This window comes from Talpa europaea (genome assembly GCF_964194135.1).
Source record: "Talpa europaea genome assembly, chromosome: 5".
Lineage (NCBI taxonomy): Eukaryota > Metazoa > Chordata > Mammalia > Eulipotyphla > Talpidae > Talpa > Talpa europaea.
The window spans coordinates 39,141,885-39,160,124 of NC_140071.1; positions in this window are offsets into that span (position 1 = coordinate 39,141,885).

Consider the following 18,240-nt stretch of genomic DNA (forward strand, 5'->3'; position numbering starts at 1 on the left):
TTATCCTTTCTAATAAACCTCTAACTTTCATGTCATGAAATTACCTATGCCAGTGCCCTCAGTGTTTGGAAAAGTTTCCTTTTGATAAGACTTAGAAACTGGCTTAAAGTTGCAATGGTTTATATGTGCCCAAAAACATTAGTTTTAAAATATATGCTTTTTAATATATCTTCATAAATCTTGAGGACAGCTTATTTATACTGGATAAAAATTATCCTATTTCACAAAGACATGAAAAATATTTTGTTTACATTATATATTAATCAGGAAAAACTTGATTCTCCTGGCAACTAATTCAATAAATTATATTATGAATATCAATTTATTTAATTTCAGGACAACAAAGTCTCCAGCTAAAATGATTTACTTGTAAGTATTTAAAGAAACAAAAATATTTTGGCAGCTTTACATATATCTCCTCATTGACCTGTCACCTGACTGACAGCTGTCAACTGTCTGTGGGCCAAATGTAACCCAATAAAGATAAAAATTGCGTATTACTCATCCCTGCTGATAATACCTGGTGCCAAGAGCTTTTCAAATAGGAATAACTAGACCATAGATATAAGGAAGTAAATGGGGAATCATTTCAACCATCTACCATCCTTCTTTGTGATTAATTTATTTCCCCTTTTTTTTCTTGATTATCTCAAATCTCTTGAAGTCCATATCTCATAGACGTAAGGAGTAAATTTCCTAAAAGAACTTCAGATGTACCTAACAAGAGGTGTCCATGAGAATACTTGGCAGTGAGGCAATGAAGTTCACAAATTTCTTTCAATCAATTCTTTTGAGCTTATGAAATCTTTGAGTTGTGGGAAGGAGTCTTTGAAGTTTCAACCACTCATTTTAAAGAAAATAAAATGGAAGCACAAAAATGAAACTCATTCAAGGTTACTAACATGAGAATGTAGATTAAGACTTGGGTCCATCTTTCAACTTCATATCCAGTGATAGCTTTTCTGTTATTTTAAACAAGCGGACTATCAAATACAAGTTTTTTTTTTTTAAAAAAAGCACATGGAACATTCATGTGAGCTACATTCCTTTGGAGAATTGCTTTCAGTCACCAAACTTAACACCTTACTTGGAGTAATACACATATTAATCAGAGCATATTTAAAAGTAGCTTTAAAAGAAGAATGTAAACACACTTTTAAAACTGTGGTGTAAATTATTTTTTAAGTTTTCTTTACCATTTAAAGTGACTTAAACCTGAAAAACTTAATGATGCATATAACAGCAGAAATACACAGTCATCAATACCAATTACATATTTTGAAGCTAAATGTAAAAATCAAAAGTTTAGATTTTCTTTTTTAATATTAGGGAATAATTAAAAATACTGAATATATCAAAGCATAAACCTATATATAACACGGGTCCTAAACATATTAATATAGTTCATATGACTGGCTCAACAACTAACTAGCTTATGTGTATGTACATGTTTGTATAAATTACCAAACCTCTCTGGATCCTAGAGGCCTTATCAGTGAATGTTTCCTAAAGCTGGGAAATTCTATGACTTAATCCTATATAAATATAAGTATCTGATATCTATTCAAATAATTATTTATATCAATACTTCATATTGCTATGCAATTTGTTGATACTGCTATATAACATACTGATTCAGTCAGAGTCATTAAAACATATTCAAATGAGACACTAAATACTAAACTCTTATCTGGGCCTGCAGAAAAATAATTTTTTTGGTGAAATCTACCCAATCTAGAATTTAAAATAATTTATCTCAACTCTGGATTTTGAAGCATTATTTGCCTGTAGAACCATTTGCTTTAAACCTAAACATAGAAATAAAAAAGAAATGCACGGGGAGAAAGGAAAAAAAAAGAAATGGGAGGCCTAATATATTAGTATAAGATATGTAGGAAATTGCAGACAAGGTTTCCTTGCAAGGGATTGGCCTAAAATAATATCCAACAGTTCAAAGACACCATTCAGCTACTAAATTATATATCTAAATTTACAAATGTATTTCCTTATTCCATTACATTTAGTTCAAATCAACATTAGTCATTAATCAGCAAACCATTTAACAATATGCAATAACTATGCAAATCAATTGCAAGCAAAATAATCAGTAAATAATATCCATTTTAACAATTGTAAAAGACAGGGGTGTCAAAGTAAATATGCAAAATCACAAGACTTTCAAATAAATCCAATCATCTCCCTGCTTTGCAAGTTTTAGCAAATAAAAGTGACTTGTGCTTTATCTGGTTTTGAAGGGTTATAAGTGTTTTCTCTTTAAAGCAGAAGAGAGCTGAGCACCCAAGCAGAAGTGGGAAGCTCTGAATGATAGTCTCTGTTTCAGTGCTTAGTCATTTTGTGACTAGAAACAAGTCATGTAACCCCTGTGAGGCTGAGTCTCTGCTGGACTGTTTAAATCATAGGAAAGAAAGTTTGGTTTTTCAAATAGGTGTTCCCCCTGCCTCCTGTGAATTCCCAGAGGAGTACTGGACCATATTGCTGGCATGCCGTGCCCAGTCCTTATTGTTATACAAAGTCCACCATATAAGCATTCCAGATAATCAAAACTGACACAAAATTCTAGCCAGGGAAATCAGGGGGTAAGCCAAAATCACTTTGGGATCCCCTGCTGACTAACTGGTCATATTTTTCCCAACTGGCTATCTTGGTAAGAAAACATGAAAGATCTCACTTCCCAAAGTACAGTATCACATGTAGCCTTGAACTTTTCCATATGTACTATAAGGCTAAGTTGAAATAAATCATTTAAAATGGTTTCTTTTATAGAATGGGTGAAAAAAATTAAAGGGAAAAAAGTATTCACCAGATACTTCTCTATGTCAACATGCAAACATGCTGGTTCATATCAGAAAAAAACAATGGAGCAGAAAATAGGCACACCAGAGCACCCCTAATCAAAAACATTAAAAATATGTGGATTTAAGAGAGGTTAATGGCAGCAGCTGGGTATGGAGGGAGGTGAAAGGACTGGGAATAAGGATCATTGTGTTACCTGGAATGATAATGTTGTGAAGGGCCCCCCCTTATGATTGCTCGGCAGGCAGACAGAGGTAATTACCAATGTCATAAGGAGCATTTATATCGATTGAAAATTGATGCAGTAAGAAGCTGCATTTCTCAAGTGATCATGAATAGTGCCAGTGCTAGTTGCTAGAAACTAGGCCCACAAGTTGCTGGCAGTCACTGAAGCACAGCTGTGTCTGTGGGTCAGTTAGTCACAACAGAGTTCCAGCATCTGAAACCCATTTTACAGGTTTTGTTGCGATATTAGGATGCAAAAAACATATCCCATCCGAAAAACTATAAGCATTACCTTTTAGATGAGTACAGGTGAAGAATTGTATAGAAATTTGAATTAGGTTACCATATAGCTTGAACAGTTCTCAAATGACGATAGGCAAGAATATTGGTGGTGTCTTTGTTGTTTGTTATCATATTTTTTTTTCTTCTTTTTTTTTTTTCCAGATTTTTATTTATTTATTTATTTATTTACACACGAACCAGGGTAGAGGCCAGATTCGCGGGAGGGTGAGAGGATTCACCAGAGACAGAGCGGGGAAGAGAACAGGCAGACTGACTGAAATACACTGCTGAGGGGAGCAGTGGGCACGACAGGAGAGGTCTGCCATGCCATGTGGGACCCTCGCCTGCAGGTTGGGATCAAACCGGCACTGCAGAGGCTGTGGACAGCTTCACAGCACTGTGCTCATTAGTCTGCGCCACCAGGGGAAGCCCTGTTTGTTAACACTTTAAACCAAATCAGGCAATGGAAATATTCTTACTTGTTTCTTTTTTAATTTTTTAATTTTTCTTAATTTTTAAATTTAAATTACATCATTGTTAATCTCTCATTCTTACTGTTTTGAAAGGTATCCACTAATTGAAAGGTTCCAGCTTGTTAAGATTAGTCAAGAGAACAGGAATGAATAAGGGAGAAAGATAAGGTTAAAAGATTTTGTAGATCTTATTCTTACCCTTACCTAAGGCTGTGGTTTGCAACAATAGGGAAAAAGAAATACTGGAAGAGCTACTAACAATTAAAATGCAAATTCCTGAGGATGTAGCTCAGTGGGCCTAAGGTTGGGTTCAGGAACCTGGGTGATTCTGAGATAACCTGATGAACTGTTTTCTGCTCTATGCTGTTCACCTCCTCTTAAGAGCCTTCTCTTTTTCAAGTGTGTTGGTTCTCTCATTCTACAGTAGCAAGAAAATGAGCACTTAGTGAGCGCTTAGTGATCCTAAATCCGGAGAGAACAAAGGAAGCATATGGATACAACCACAGACATTATTTGCCCATTTTTAATTATCATCTTATACAATTGTGTTTAAGTAGTTCATTTATTTTCATTATTTTTGTGTTGGTAAGTGATAAGTTTCATCCAATGCTACTGACTAGTCAAAAATTATTTTCAAGTTCTACTCGAGTTTAAGGCGCTAAATAATAATTTTATATATGAAAAAGAACTGGAACAGACTTTTCAGGAATGTCATAAAAAATGCTTATTATGAGAAGTATATATGCACATACATTCAATTTTAGAATATTCAGTTAATCATCTCTGACTTAGGAAATGTAAAAGGTGACAAGCTAGTAATAATGTAAGGAAACCACAGGCTTTATCCTCAAGTGTTTGAGTTATTTTGTGGCCATAGACTTTACAGACAACCATCTCACAGCTACATTTGGGTGAGGGAAGAATGTGGATGGATGAACATAAATCCTTCCTACATACTGGAGAAACAGTACAAGCACATGCTTTATTTGTTGTAAGCTAAACAGCATTATAATCAAAGAGCAATTATGGTAATTAATAACAAAAATAATCACAGAAACGTTTATGACCCTAATGTCTATAACATATATCACAATGGCTTGTTAATAAGCTCTGATGTTAACAGTAGTTTATTTTGATGTGAATCAGATCAATAGAAAAGATTAATGATATCCTATGAGTCTGAAACAGAAAATGTAACTTTCCAAAGCAATTTTTAAAAATCTTGCTAATAACCAGTTGTGTGCCTGTGTGTACACACTCACATGCACGTGGCTTACTGGGCTTAGAATTGAAAATAAAAAATTCATAAATGAATTTCAAGAGATGGAGCAGAAATGACAAAAGATGGAAGGAAAGCTAGGAGAGGAAAAAAATGGAAAAAAGGAAGGAAATGGAAAAGATGAAGTAAACCTTTCAACTGGCTGTTTCATTATCACTAAAGGGTCAAATGGAACAAGAAACTGCATTGTTTCTGACTCGCCCCTCTTTGTTATGGTGACCAACGCAAGAAAAATTACTTTGGGTTGGTCAACCACGGGTGAAACTTGCAAAGCATGTTGGGCGCCAAGCTGTTATCGAGCAACCCCGATATTAAACGGGTTCCTGGCTGTGGTCCTCACCCGCGCGCTTTAAAGGGACTTATGAATACTCTACTACAGACACACACAAAAAGGTTAATAAAAGGTTTATTTACAAGAGGAAAGGAAATAAGGAAAATGTACAACTCAGGGAGAAAAATAGGGAAACAAAGTCTTTAATGCGCCCTACCCAATCCGACGACCTGGAAACCCAAAGGCACTCTCAGAGTTGGCCGGACACTGCGAGCTGGTGGAGAGCCCAAAAATGGGTCGCCCAAAGCCCACGTGTCTGCCTTTTCTATCCACCTGGCTGCTTAACCCCACCCTCAGGTCCCAGCCACCTTCCCTTTGGTGGTGATGGGATTTGGAGTTCCCAGTGTCTTTGGCTTTGACCTGGGGTGGGGGTGGAGTCCACAAAGCCTATATGGAAATAGCTTTGGGACATCCTTTTCCCCCTAACATCTTTACTGTTCAAACTCTTCTATTTAGATTATTTCCCCATTTCTGAATTGCTTCAGTGTGAATAATTTTAATATAAAATGAATTCTATTTGATATGGGTATTCCATATTTACAGGTATAATACAATGTTAGGCAAGATTCATGTGCCCATCTTTGAACATAAGTTGCTTTATCAGTGATTTCGTAGGGGAGAGAGTTGGTAGAAGGCATCTTGCCCTCCGACCTTCAGCCACTGACAACCCTTCCAAATTCTTACCCTTGTGGAGGAAGCGACAAATATTGTCATCACACAGTTCTTACATACTCTTCAAGATGTTTCTGGAGAAAAAATCACTAATCACATCTCTGATGATTTGGGGGAGGCAGACAGGTGTACAGACAGGGTGAGTCCGGTGGATAACTGGTCGCTATAGTACAAAAGACAGGCCAACTATGTGCTCCCATGCAAAGAGGAACTCGAAAAAAAGGACTCAGATTACAGGCACTAACATGTACTACAAATAGTTTTTAAAATGGTAAGTACACAATTTTCAAGGAGCATCACAATATTTGACTCATACAGAATCTTCTTCCAATCCTGAACTTTTCAAAAACAGTCAAATTTCTTCTGGACGAGCCAGGTTTCCCATTGACTTGAATCAGGGCTTACCTTGATATGTCAGCCAATGAAGTGGCAGTGGATGGCCAGAGACCAGAGACATGCTGGCGTGTTTCTCCTTGACCAGTACAGCAGGGAATTTGTGAAATTTGTGTAATTTCATATCGTACTTTGGATTATGAACTTCTTTCAGAAAACTTTAGAAAAGAAGTTCATTTAAAGAAGTAACACGTTGATACTGTGTCTTGGAGTACGCTGGTGGAGTGGCCAGATGGCCTGATAGAACATAGTCGAGAGACTTCTGGACATAAAGAGGCTGCTGAGGCATGAAAGGACCTTGTAGGTCACATCAGTGAAAGACCAGGAGGAGACAGAGGCACTCAATAAAGCGCTACTATTGATTTTTAAAATTGCAGCTGGGTGAGTGGCTTGTGCCAGAGTGAAAGAAGGACATGTTGAAGGTGAGTGTAGGGAAGGAGGTGATAGAGATGCCAGCCTCAGCAACCTCACAATTTTACCTATACCACACAGATAATATTGATTGAAAAGAATTTAAAACCTCAGACTTAATAGGAAGCCACACTAATTCTATATGGTTATGCTGAGGTTCCTTAAATTTAAGTGTAAGATTATGTAATCAATAAGCAATTTAGAACTTGTCTGATATAACTAAAAAATAAAATCTTGGAGACTTACTCTGAGCAAATAGATATATACTTATTTTCATAGGTCAAAAAAATTGTGTATGAATGTAGAAAAAGTGTCTTTGAAAAGAATATTACAGTTTCTACCACCATCCCCAGTGCCCCTTCCAAAGTAGAACATTCCTATGAACTTTTGTGAGCACAAAGTAAAGAAGGGGCAAAAAGTAAAGAAGCAAATGCTATTAATTTACATGGAAAAAATTTTGAGCACTCCTGGACCCAAAAATAACCTTCAAAATAACACATAAAACCTAAAATCACACTAACATATAGTAAAAGTAGGAATGAAATGATATCTACACTGGCTTTATAAAATAGTTCCCAGGGAAGGAACTTGAAGGTACGACCTCACTGATCCAGTTTCCATCTGCCTCTAGAATGGACTACCACAAAACAAATGCTGAACACTATTTCCATTTTCACCTTTTGTTGAATTTGAAAACGCTTTCCAAATTTCTTTTGGTTCACGACGACAGGTACAAGTGCAGGTCTTTCATAAAGGAAAGTGGCATGAGAAACTTTCAAAAAGCAGGGGACACCTGTATATGAACACTAATAATAAATTGGCAATGTCAAAAAGGTAACTTCTTGGTATAATATATATTGGTTTAACCAACAAAGGATCACTAATACTTTATATTAATTTCAAATACAAAATGCTCTATTATGCAATAAAAATGGCTTTGAAGCATGGAACCTGATAGAACATATCTCCTAAAATATTATTATGAGATGTTTTTCAGGAATCTGGGATTGTCCTTGAAAGTAAAATAATATAAGGATAGCTGAAATTTATTAAGCTAAGCTTGTTTAAACACCAAGCACTAAAAGGGTATATGGAAGTACAGTTTTATACTCTCTTCTCAACAAAATGGTCATCATAAGTAGGTACATTTCTTTCCACAATTTACAATAAGAGCATTTAGAAAATTAAAGTCAAATAGTTATTATGTGTCTGAATCTGGATTGTAATCCAGGGTCTCCCATTTACCCCTTTCCTGCCTGTTGTACATTCTTTGAAATGACATTCCTATTCATACATAATGTGTAACTACTAATTAGTAAAGCTGTCTTTAAAAAAAAAATTCAGAACTTTTGTGAGTGCTACTACACTAAAATGTCTCCCTCAAGGCTGCACATTCACATCAGGGATACCCTTGAAATTTTTCTTTTGTATCTGTGATTAGTGTCAATTTAGAAGCCAGATATCAATAATTTGTTGCTTATAATCTCATTACAGTTTCATCAAGAACCTTGTACATTACATTTACATTTACTTTGGGAAGCAAGTTCATCCTTAATGCTAATGATTTGCATTAAGGACAATCAGACTGTTCTGAAAACTGCATAGCAAATTCCTAAGATTTCTATAGAGATTTATGCAAAGACAATATTACTGAAATCAGCAATGAGCCTCTTGAAGTATGTGTACTTAGAGGATAGCACACCTTTAAACATGTATTTCTGAAATGTTTTCTGGTGGGGAGAAGATATCAATCATATCATCTGATTCCATATTCCTTAGATGTGACTACAAGGTGTATGTATTGGAAACAGAACAGCATTGTAGCTAAGGACATAAATTGCAAATAAATAAACCTCGTTTCATGTTCTTTGGCACTCACAACCTATATAACCCTGAGCAGGTAATGTCACCTCTCTTTACAGATTTTAAAATCTGTGAAAATGGGGAACAGTAACAGTAGTACCTGTCTGAAGATTGTTGTTTGGATAAAAAGAAGTAAAGTTTATAACAAGCTAATACAATATAATTAAATAAATGAAAGCTACTACTACAATTCTGACAAATGATAAGTGATCGTTAAATGTTAGCACTTTGAATTTACTTTTTTCAACTCACATTCGAATAAGATAGCACTACTTTTGCTCTGGGCAAATATTGTTATATTATAAATATTAATATTACTGACATAAATATATTTAACTATAAATTTAGTTTTAAAAAATCTGTAGGAAATCAGGCCTGCTAGTTTAGATCTCTGACTCAATGAATTATAATACACTGGTGATAAATTGATTTTAATCACAGACTTAAATTTTAAAGTTTTATTGCCTTTTACTTTTATTCCTCCCCATATTCCAAAATGACTTATAATGACTTCATCCTAAATAATAAAAATTAATTTTTGCTCTTGACAGTGAATCAGAATATAGATATAATTATTTGCCTCCTTTTAAATCTAGTTACATTGAAATCATATAAATGTATGCTTGATGCTGCCTTTTAGAAAAAAAATTATATTTTCTTTATTGGCTTAAAATTTTAGGTTAAAAGTAAAATATTTTAGAAATATTTTTGTTAGTTCTCTTCTATTTGGGAATTTACCTAGGAAAAAATAGAGAAAACAAGGTATATTTACATTGTAATCACTTTATTTTCTCTCTTCTAGACTCCTTTGTCTTAACTTGACATTCTTAAGAAGGAGAGTTATCAAGAGTATCAGTATAAATTGTGTATTCTCTGAATCTGTCTCTTTTCTATAATATATGCTATATCAATTGTGAAATCCATAGGATTCATAAATATTCCATGCATGTGGAATATTTTTAATATTTTTAATATTTGGTTTTATTAAAACCAAACACAAAATGAAGATGTCTATGGCTTTTATTTTTCAAGAAATGGCAAATAGTCCTCTAGATTTAGCTTGTAATGCTGAGTACTTGTTCAACACAGGACCATGTCTAGACTAGAATGGTCCACAGGCTCCCCCTTCACAACAGACCTCTGCCCACTCCGCAGCCATCAGGCATTTAGAAATGACATCAGGAGATAATCTGAGCAGGCTCTGCTCTAAAGAATTCAACTAGCAGGAGACTGAAGTTATCCATGTCTTCTTGGCTGACAAGAGCATGCCAAGGGTCAACCAGGGTGAAAAAAGGATGAACTTGGGGTTGGTTTCCAAGGCTTTTTCACAACTAAGCAGATAGTATAAGGAAGCATTTCTGGGGGAAAAAAAGGGCGGGGGGGGGGGGTGAGGTGGAAAAAAAGACAAAGGAAACCTGAAAGTATCCTAGGGATACCATACATGTGATCTATGAACAGAAAACAAGGTAAACCCTTAAGCTGGGAAATTTTAGAATTGAAAAGATCTGTACTTTTTAAAGGTCAAACTCAAAACTCAAGAACAGTTCTCATCCTGAAATAATTCCCACTTCTCTGACTACCTACGTCTACTTTTCCAGCTGTGAAAATCCTAGTATGAGTAAATATAGAAATAAATTGTATAAAAGGAATTTTTGTCTGAGACTAAGAATGGCTAATTTTCACTGTAATTTACCACTTTTCCAGCTCTATACTATATACTGGGTAGCTCATTTAATTCTGAGAGCAAAGTTTGAAGGTTAGCACATCATGTTCCACATTTAAAGATGAGGAAACTGAGGCATGAGATGTTCAATAACTTAAGTGATCATATAGTTACCAGATAAAAGGGCCAGCCAGCATTTGGTCACCTAACCTCTTCCAAGTCAGACGAGCCTTTTCAGTAAGTAGTCAGTTATAGAGAGGTTGAGGGCTTGAAGCATGTCTGCAGGCATTTGAAGAACTGGAAGTTTTCCTTTTAGGTTATTAAATTTCAGAGAGAATGGGAAGAACTCTTTCTACCATGAACCACATGTAAATGATAAATTAATAAAAGAAATAAAAACAATCAAATATGGATCAGTTCAGAAGTCCATACTTTTTAAAAACACTTTGTTGTATTGTTTTAGAATTATCATTCATGAGTACTTTTACCTGAACACTTAGAGGTCTTTCATTAAGGGTTAAGTTAAAAGTTAATTACCATTAATGACCAGAATTCATACTAACATTTCACTCCCCCAAATAGTAAGCAATATAAGGGATAATCATGACCAGAGGAAAAGGTATCAAAATTAGAAAGTTTATGCTTTGCCTTTAAATCTTTATGATGTGTTCTGTTGCCTTGTATGTCTCAAACAGTATAATTTGTAATTAAGTTCTGTTCAGGTTTTTGACATTTCTGATATCAGTCTAAGGTATATTCAGTGTATCTGAGAATATCTTTATCCAATTTAAAAAAGATTATGCTTCACTAGCAACACTTACATATTTTAATAACCCTTTTGCTCCATACCTAAAAAGTGCTTTTTAGCTTTACTTTAAGAGGATAATCTCATTTCCTCTGAATTTTATAAGCATAAATAAGTACCAATTAGTCTCTTTTAAAAGATACTATATATATATTATATATATGCACTACTAATATGTTTTTACTTTGGGGTTTGTATTATTCCCCCATATACCTTACTCTTTACTGAATAGAATTTCCTGGAGGAACGTTTAGAAGTATTTCCTCCGGCAAAAGTGTACTGCTGTCTAAAATCTGGCAGGTCATCTTTTTGTAGAGTTAATTTGCGTAGGTGATGCCAGACAAGGTGCTCAAATCTGGCACAAGTTCTATATAGACCCTATCTTTCCAGATTTATGGCAAGACTTGAGGGGTGGGGGGATGAGAGATAGTCCTAACTTTTCTGAGCCTTTCCTTCCCTTTGAAAGATTAGGCGCTTGTCCTAAGTTTTCTGCAAGACCTTTTTCAGCAGGCAGATACTAAAATTCTGACTTTAAAGCTTTTCACAAGGGCTACCAAAAAATGCCAGTGCCAAGAGATCCTAAAATCAATCCTATATCAATCATAAAGCAGGTTTTCTTTCTTTTTAACTAGTGTTCATTTATAACTCTAGAGCTGCACTTTTCAATAGAACTCTGGGTAAGGAAGCCAACGTTCAGCATCTCCCTGTCAGATCAGGTAGACACCAGCCGCTGGTGGCTACCGAGTACCTGGAATGTGGCTAGTCTGAGGAACTAATGTTTAAATTTTCTTTAACTTTAATTAACTTAAAAAAAAAAAGACATATGCGGCTTCACTACCACATTACTAACTGCGTACCTCGAAAACATGACAAGAGAAACATTTTACACCTTTGTTTTATTCAGCCAAGTACTCCACAATGTCTTTGAAGCACCGCTCTTTCCACCAGGCACTGTGCCCTTGGTACAGCGCCACAGACAGATCAAACAACAGCACAGGCATTTGCATCTCGTGACGGCATTTTTGCAAGAGATCTCTGCACTGCTTTTGCGAGCTAACAAATTAAAGGAGGTGAACGTAGAAAGGAAGTTTTTTGGATGTCTGTTCTCTGCTTAGTATTCCATTTCTCCTTGGAGTTTTGTGGCCTTTACTTGCTAAAACGCGCACAAATCCACCGAGGCAGCTTAAGTACTAAAGCCAGTGGTTGGCTTTTACTTTTGAAAATAATTCGGTAGATCTGCGCGCTTGAGCTATAAAATCCATTTCGGGACCCCGTCCTCTCCCTTAGGTCTGTCAGGTGAAAAATACAGGCCAGTAGGCTCTAGACAGGGGCGGCGGCTGGACCAGCGTGACCTACGCTCGCTCTCCGAGGCTGGCAAAAATGCTCAGAGCAACCCTGGCAGCCTGCGCCACTGGACGCGCACCGTGTGCCAGCGCTTTGTGCACTGTGCGTGACTCGGATCTCATCCCCAGCTTTTCTGGGGTTGTCTTTCGCCAACCTAAGGGAAATATCCCCAAGATCCCCACACCCGGCCAGCGGGGCAACTCCCCTGGCGCCGCCAACCGCCCGTTTCCAAAGCCCACCCTTTGCCGTTGCGCCCTGCTCCATCCCCCAGAGGCCACGTTGCGGCCTCTCAGCCAAACCGCGGCCGTTTTCCCCCAAACCGTGACATTCCCCTTCTAGACCTGGAACATCCCCTCCCGCCCCGTGCTCAGACTGTTAGGCCCCTCCTCCGCGCACCCAGGCCTGGAGGCCCCCAAAGAAGGCCTTTGCCCGCCTCCTGCTAGCCCGTGGCGCACGCACGTGGCGCACTCACCCCCTACTAGCTGCCTCGGAGCTCTAGAAACACTCCCGGGAGGAAGCCCCCGCCCCCTCAGCACCGTCGGCTCGGAGTAAAGTGGGTGCGGGGTGGGGGGAGCGCTTGGGGGGTAGTGGAGACAGGCAGAAAAAGGAGTACATAGGTGGCGAGGAGAGCCGTGTTCTAGGGGAGGACCGGCAATAATTGGATGGCGTTGCGGTTGTTGCGCCTCTTCTGAATGCCCCGCCAGCGCAGATTCACTTTCCACACCAATCACCCGGAGAGATTGTTGCTGCCTGCGATCAATAACTCAGCAGAGTGAGCTGCTGAAACCAGAGGCGTCCCCTGTCTGGGTCTTTAAGGGGCTGTCCAGATTGAATACCAGCCCTCTGCTTTCCAGACAAAGAAGTGGGCACCAAAACGCAAGACAAGAGTTTTAACACCCACCCCCAACCCAATCCTGGATAAAGATCTTTAAAAATTAAAGGGCACACATAGAAGTATCTGGAAGAAATAGTTAAAGGGGGAAGTGTGAAAATCCATTCTTTGAATTGAAGGTTTCTGTGCTATTTCGAGAAATGGAATAGAATCAATGTTCCAATGAACATTTCACAATTTTGTAAGTAAAGGTAAAGTCCATTAAATTTAGCCATGCATGTGGGTACTTTTTAAACAGCCACACATTCGCAAGCAAATTACTGATCAAGCCTTATTTGGGCATGCTGATACAGGAAAAGGAAGAAATGTATCATAATTTGTAGTGGCATTTTAAAAAGCCTTAACATATCTTTCAGACATTATTTCACAGAGATTGCATTTCTGTAAGGTGAAAAGGCCCTGGGAGATGTGTATTATGATTCCCACTTAGCAGACTGTAAAACCAAGATGAGCTGGAAAAAAGGAAACTCAGTGGGTCACCTGGTACTACCAGTCACCAAATTTAGACTAGCTGTGGTCATATCACAAAACACTGAGCTACAACGTTAAAATAAAAGTGGCCAAAATTCTTCATTTCTCCTTGAATCCGAAGCAACTTAAAAATAAAAATAAATCTTAAGGATGTCAAACCAAATATAGAGGCTTTAATAAATCTTAAAGTGTTCTCACTGATACAAATGGGAAGATGATTACTGCCCATTATAGGCTGATAGGTCTCAAGCTCATGAGAACTAGGCCCAAGGGGGAAGCCAAGGAAAGGTTCATCTGCATTTTCAAAACACAGAAAGCTAGTTTCAAACAGAGATTAGAATACAGGAGCATTTGTCTATGTTAAGTATAGTTAAATACTGCTTGGAAAGATAAGGTATTATTGGTAATAGAATTCATAAACAGTACTAAGTCCACATCATTAATCCCAAAGGATTTAAAATTGGCCTTTAGGCAACATATAAAGTAAGTCCTTTCAGCAATTTCAGTTGCACTGCAAACATTTCCCAACTTGACAAGTTTTGTTAACTTGGGATGTGTTGGGGTTTGCTGTTCTTCCATGTAATTCTAAATCAGATATAAAATTTAAAGTACAAAAAGAAATATAAAGCAAGGTTATTTACATGTGAGATAAAGGATGTGATTAAATGTTGAGTTGGAATAATAAACCCTTTGTATATTATGGATTCTCAGTAACAGTCTGTATGATATATCCTGTGCATGGCTAAAGCTGTGCCTAAAAATTTTTTAAAAATTAGATAATTGTCACTACTTACATAAAAGTTTATAAGCATGATAAGTAGTGATCATTTAAATTATTATATATGCAGTATATTGGTTTGGTTTCAAGTTAGAATTAAGTGTTAATTCAGATTAAATGTTTAAGAAAAAACTTACTTAAATGCACTTTAACATATGTCAGCATTCTTTAAAAAAACAAAAATTATATACCTTTTTGCACTTACACCTTTTAAGGTGCCAAAGAAGAGTTGCAAACTGTGAAGTAACTTCTATGAAGAGATGAAGTAAAGAATGGAAGGCAAATGACTCTGGCAGTAAAGTGTATGTGGTGAGTACTTAACATTTGTTATATCATTGTCCACAAAGTTCATTTATAAAGGTAAAACTGCAAACTCTTCGACATTAGGTATTTATAATGTAGACATGAAAATGATAGTTATATAGCCATTATATACTTTATATGGTAAGCAGTGCCATAGCATTTTGCTTAAAGCTCACACTACCATTCAGAGCCTACCTATACAAATCTTTTACAATTAATCCATTTCAGACACACACACACACACCACCTATACTGTATCTACAAAAAAATAATGTATTTTTAATGTTACTGGAATCTGTATCTTACTACTTTTTCTGTTTTTCTGAACTTCTACATTCCATGGTCATGTTTGTGTTGCAAGTATTCTGACTACAGAACAAATACTGTATAGTTGAGTAATCTTGAGGGGTAGCCCCTCAAGATTAATCTATAGCCTTTGTTCATCTCAGGGTGGGTTGCTGTAGCAACCACCCCAGCTTACTTTAAAATAATTTTTTAAAGCTCACTTCAAGAGCTACACCCAGCGTGGGCCAAGCTTAAAAGCAGGCAGACCCAGTGTACAGGGTTTTAGTAGACTGCTGACTTAATGTAGGGAAGCCTTAAAGAGAAGAGGGTGGAGTCAAATGGTATGCAGCTCTAAATAGAACTTGGAAATGAGCTCTCCCTATAGTTAAAATCCAAAGGATAATGCTCTCTGTAACTTCTGTGTCATTTTAATTAAATATACTGCTGAAAAATTCTTTTTTTTTCCGGGGGGGGGGGAAGGGGGGAGAACACATATATATGTATTTGCATTTATAAAAAAGCATTTACAATAATTATTTCATAAAGAGAATATTTGGTGATGGGGTGGGGAGGAGGCAGATTTAATAGTACATCAATCCCCGATGTCATTTTCCCCTAAAAGTGTCCCCTTTTTCTTAATAGGATAGGTTACTAGATTCCAGTTGGTTTAAATATTTTGAGTCTTCTACTTCCAATCACAGAACCAGGATACATTGGAAAAGTCACTTAACAATTAAGCAAACAAAGGTTCAGAAAGGACACACTCATTATTTAGGCACAAATTCTGATCCAGACAGAGAATGCAGGCCCCTTAACACTCGTACTACTAGCTTCTATCTCTAACAGAAACTATTCTCATCTGAGCCAAGTAACGCTAGGGTTCAAGGACCAGGATAATTTTGTTTGGAAGGAAAAAAAAAGTCCAGAAGTATTTAAAAAAGGATACAAAATACACTTTGGATTAACCACCTTGTGGATTACAATGACTAATTTTAAATCTCAGGTGACTCTATTGTATATCTCTGTACCGCCTCTTCTTTTCCGCTTCAACTATAAAGGCTCATGGGAAAGAAACTAATGCTAATATTAACTTAGGTTACACTTAATTAAGAGGCTAAATCTGCTGAGAGGAAAATCTTATATTTTAAAAGGCCAACTGCGATACAATGCAGATCCAAATTATTTTCAAATTATCCGGTGTGGGGTTATACATACTTTTTGAATGCTAGTACTATCATTGATAATTGTAAGTTTATTAACATGTTTACTAGGAACGACTTCTTTAAAATGTTAAATGATAATTTCTTTTTGAAGGATGATTATTTAAAAATAAAGTGTACTGTGGTAAGTATAAATATTATCCATCAAAAATAGCATGTTTGAAAATCAGGTAGTCTGTGTCTTTTTGGACATGTAATATAGGCTGTTACAGTTCGTTACATTAACCTCAGACATTATGACAAAAAAACTCAGATGTTCCTACAAATGGCTTACTTGGTGGGGACATTTGTGAATCTAGAGAAATATTAATTTTCTCTCTGCCACCATAGATGGACAAGTCTTAGCATTGAAAATGTGTATGCACTTTAATTTGGGGGATTTTTTTTTTTAATTATAGCTTGAGTGAAAACCTGATGTAGGTTCTCTCTACCATTTTATTTCAATGAATCTATGGTAGTAGCAAGTTCATAGGCAAACATATTTTAGATAGTAATCTACAAGAAATAATACTATTTCAGATGACTTTTGCTTTGTGACAGTTTGCTATGCTTTCCTATAATAGAGATTCCGCTTAACTGTGCTGATAGTCACAATACTGATGAGCCAAAAGCTTGAAGAATGTTCAGCTCTAGTTGACTTGTCTATAAAATCAACCTTCCCCTTTCAAGTGAAGCCTTGGGGCAGATACCTAAATGTTGAGCCCACTCTTCTGAGAAAAGCTACTCACCATCAAATAGACCCTACAATGAAGCAGGAGGCTTTTTGAATCACACTGTCCCTGTGGATTAAAATAGTCTAGAGGCACAGTGCAGAACTTAACAGGAAATGCAACTAGTCATTGGGTTAAACACATGGTGCCGAAAGGAATTTTTTTAAGTGAGGAAATATCTTTAATTAGCTAGATATTTCAGTATACATCTATTGTCTAGTCTTGTGCATTCAATATTTTTATTTCCCCAATGTATTTTCCCTTTAACGATATTTAAAAAATTAATTTAGTTTAAACATTTTACATCATCTGTCTCTGCTGGCATACAATCTTGTCATTTCATGGTATATTTTATCTTTGGCTTTATTGGGCGTGGCATAATTGGCCAAGGAGGGGGCGGTGCCCAAACTCTAATAGCCCTTCCTAAATCTTGAATATTATTAACCTATTTTTTGGTAAGGAAAGTATTTACTACCCTTAAACCTTAACCTAAGTATCTTCCTTATCAGTCTCCATTTCTGCTTCCTGTGCAGCTGAAACTCTTCAGGATGAGTGAAGTCATGAGCTCTCGGATAGGGAAGCCTAATGCATTTGGGAAGTTGGTTTGGTTTACATGTTAATGCCTTGGCTAAAATCCAGTAAGGTGTGGAAGCGATACAGTGGGAGGAGGGAGGGCGACATCTCCGAGGAAGCTGCCGCCTCGGTAATTATCTCCAAACTGATTAGAAAGTTCATGGCCCCGCGATGAAGTGGAGATTTCAATACTGCTCATTTTTCACTCTGGGCACTACTAACACTCGGGGAACGGTTCGGCCTCGCTTTCTCACTCTGCAACCTCCCAGCGTCGAAAGACGCATTTTCTGGGCGTGCTGGAAAAGCGCGCTGGAATCGAGGGCTGCAGACATCCTGGACGGTGGCTTTTACGCGTGAGTAACTGAGAAGCGCTCGAACCGGTGGAAGAATGAAGTGGTTAACTCGTCTTCAAACCGGGGAAAAGTCACCAGAGCAGCTATTAGGGTCGCGCTC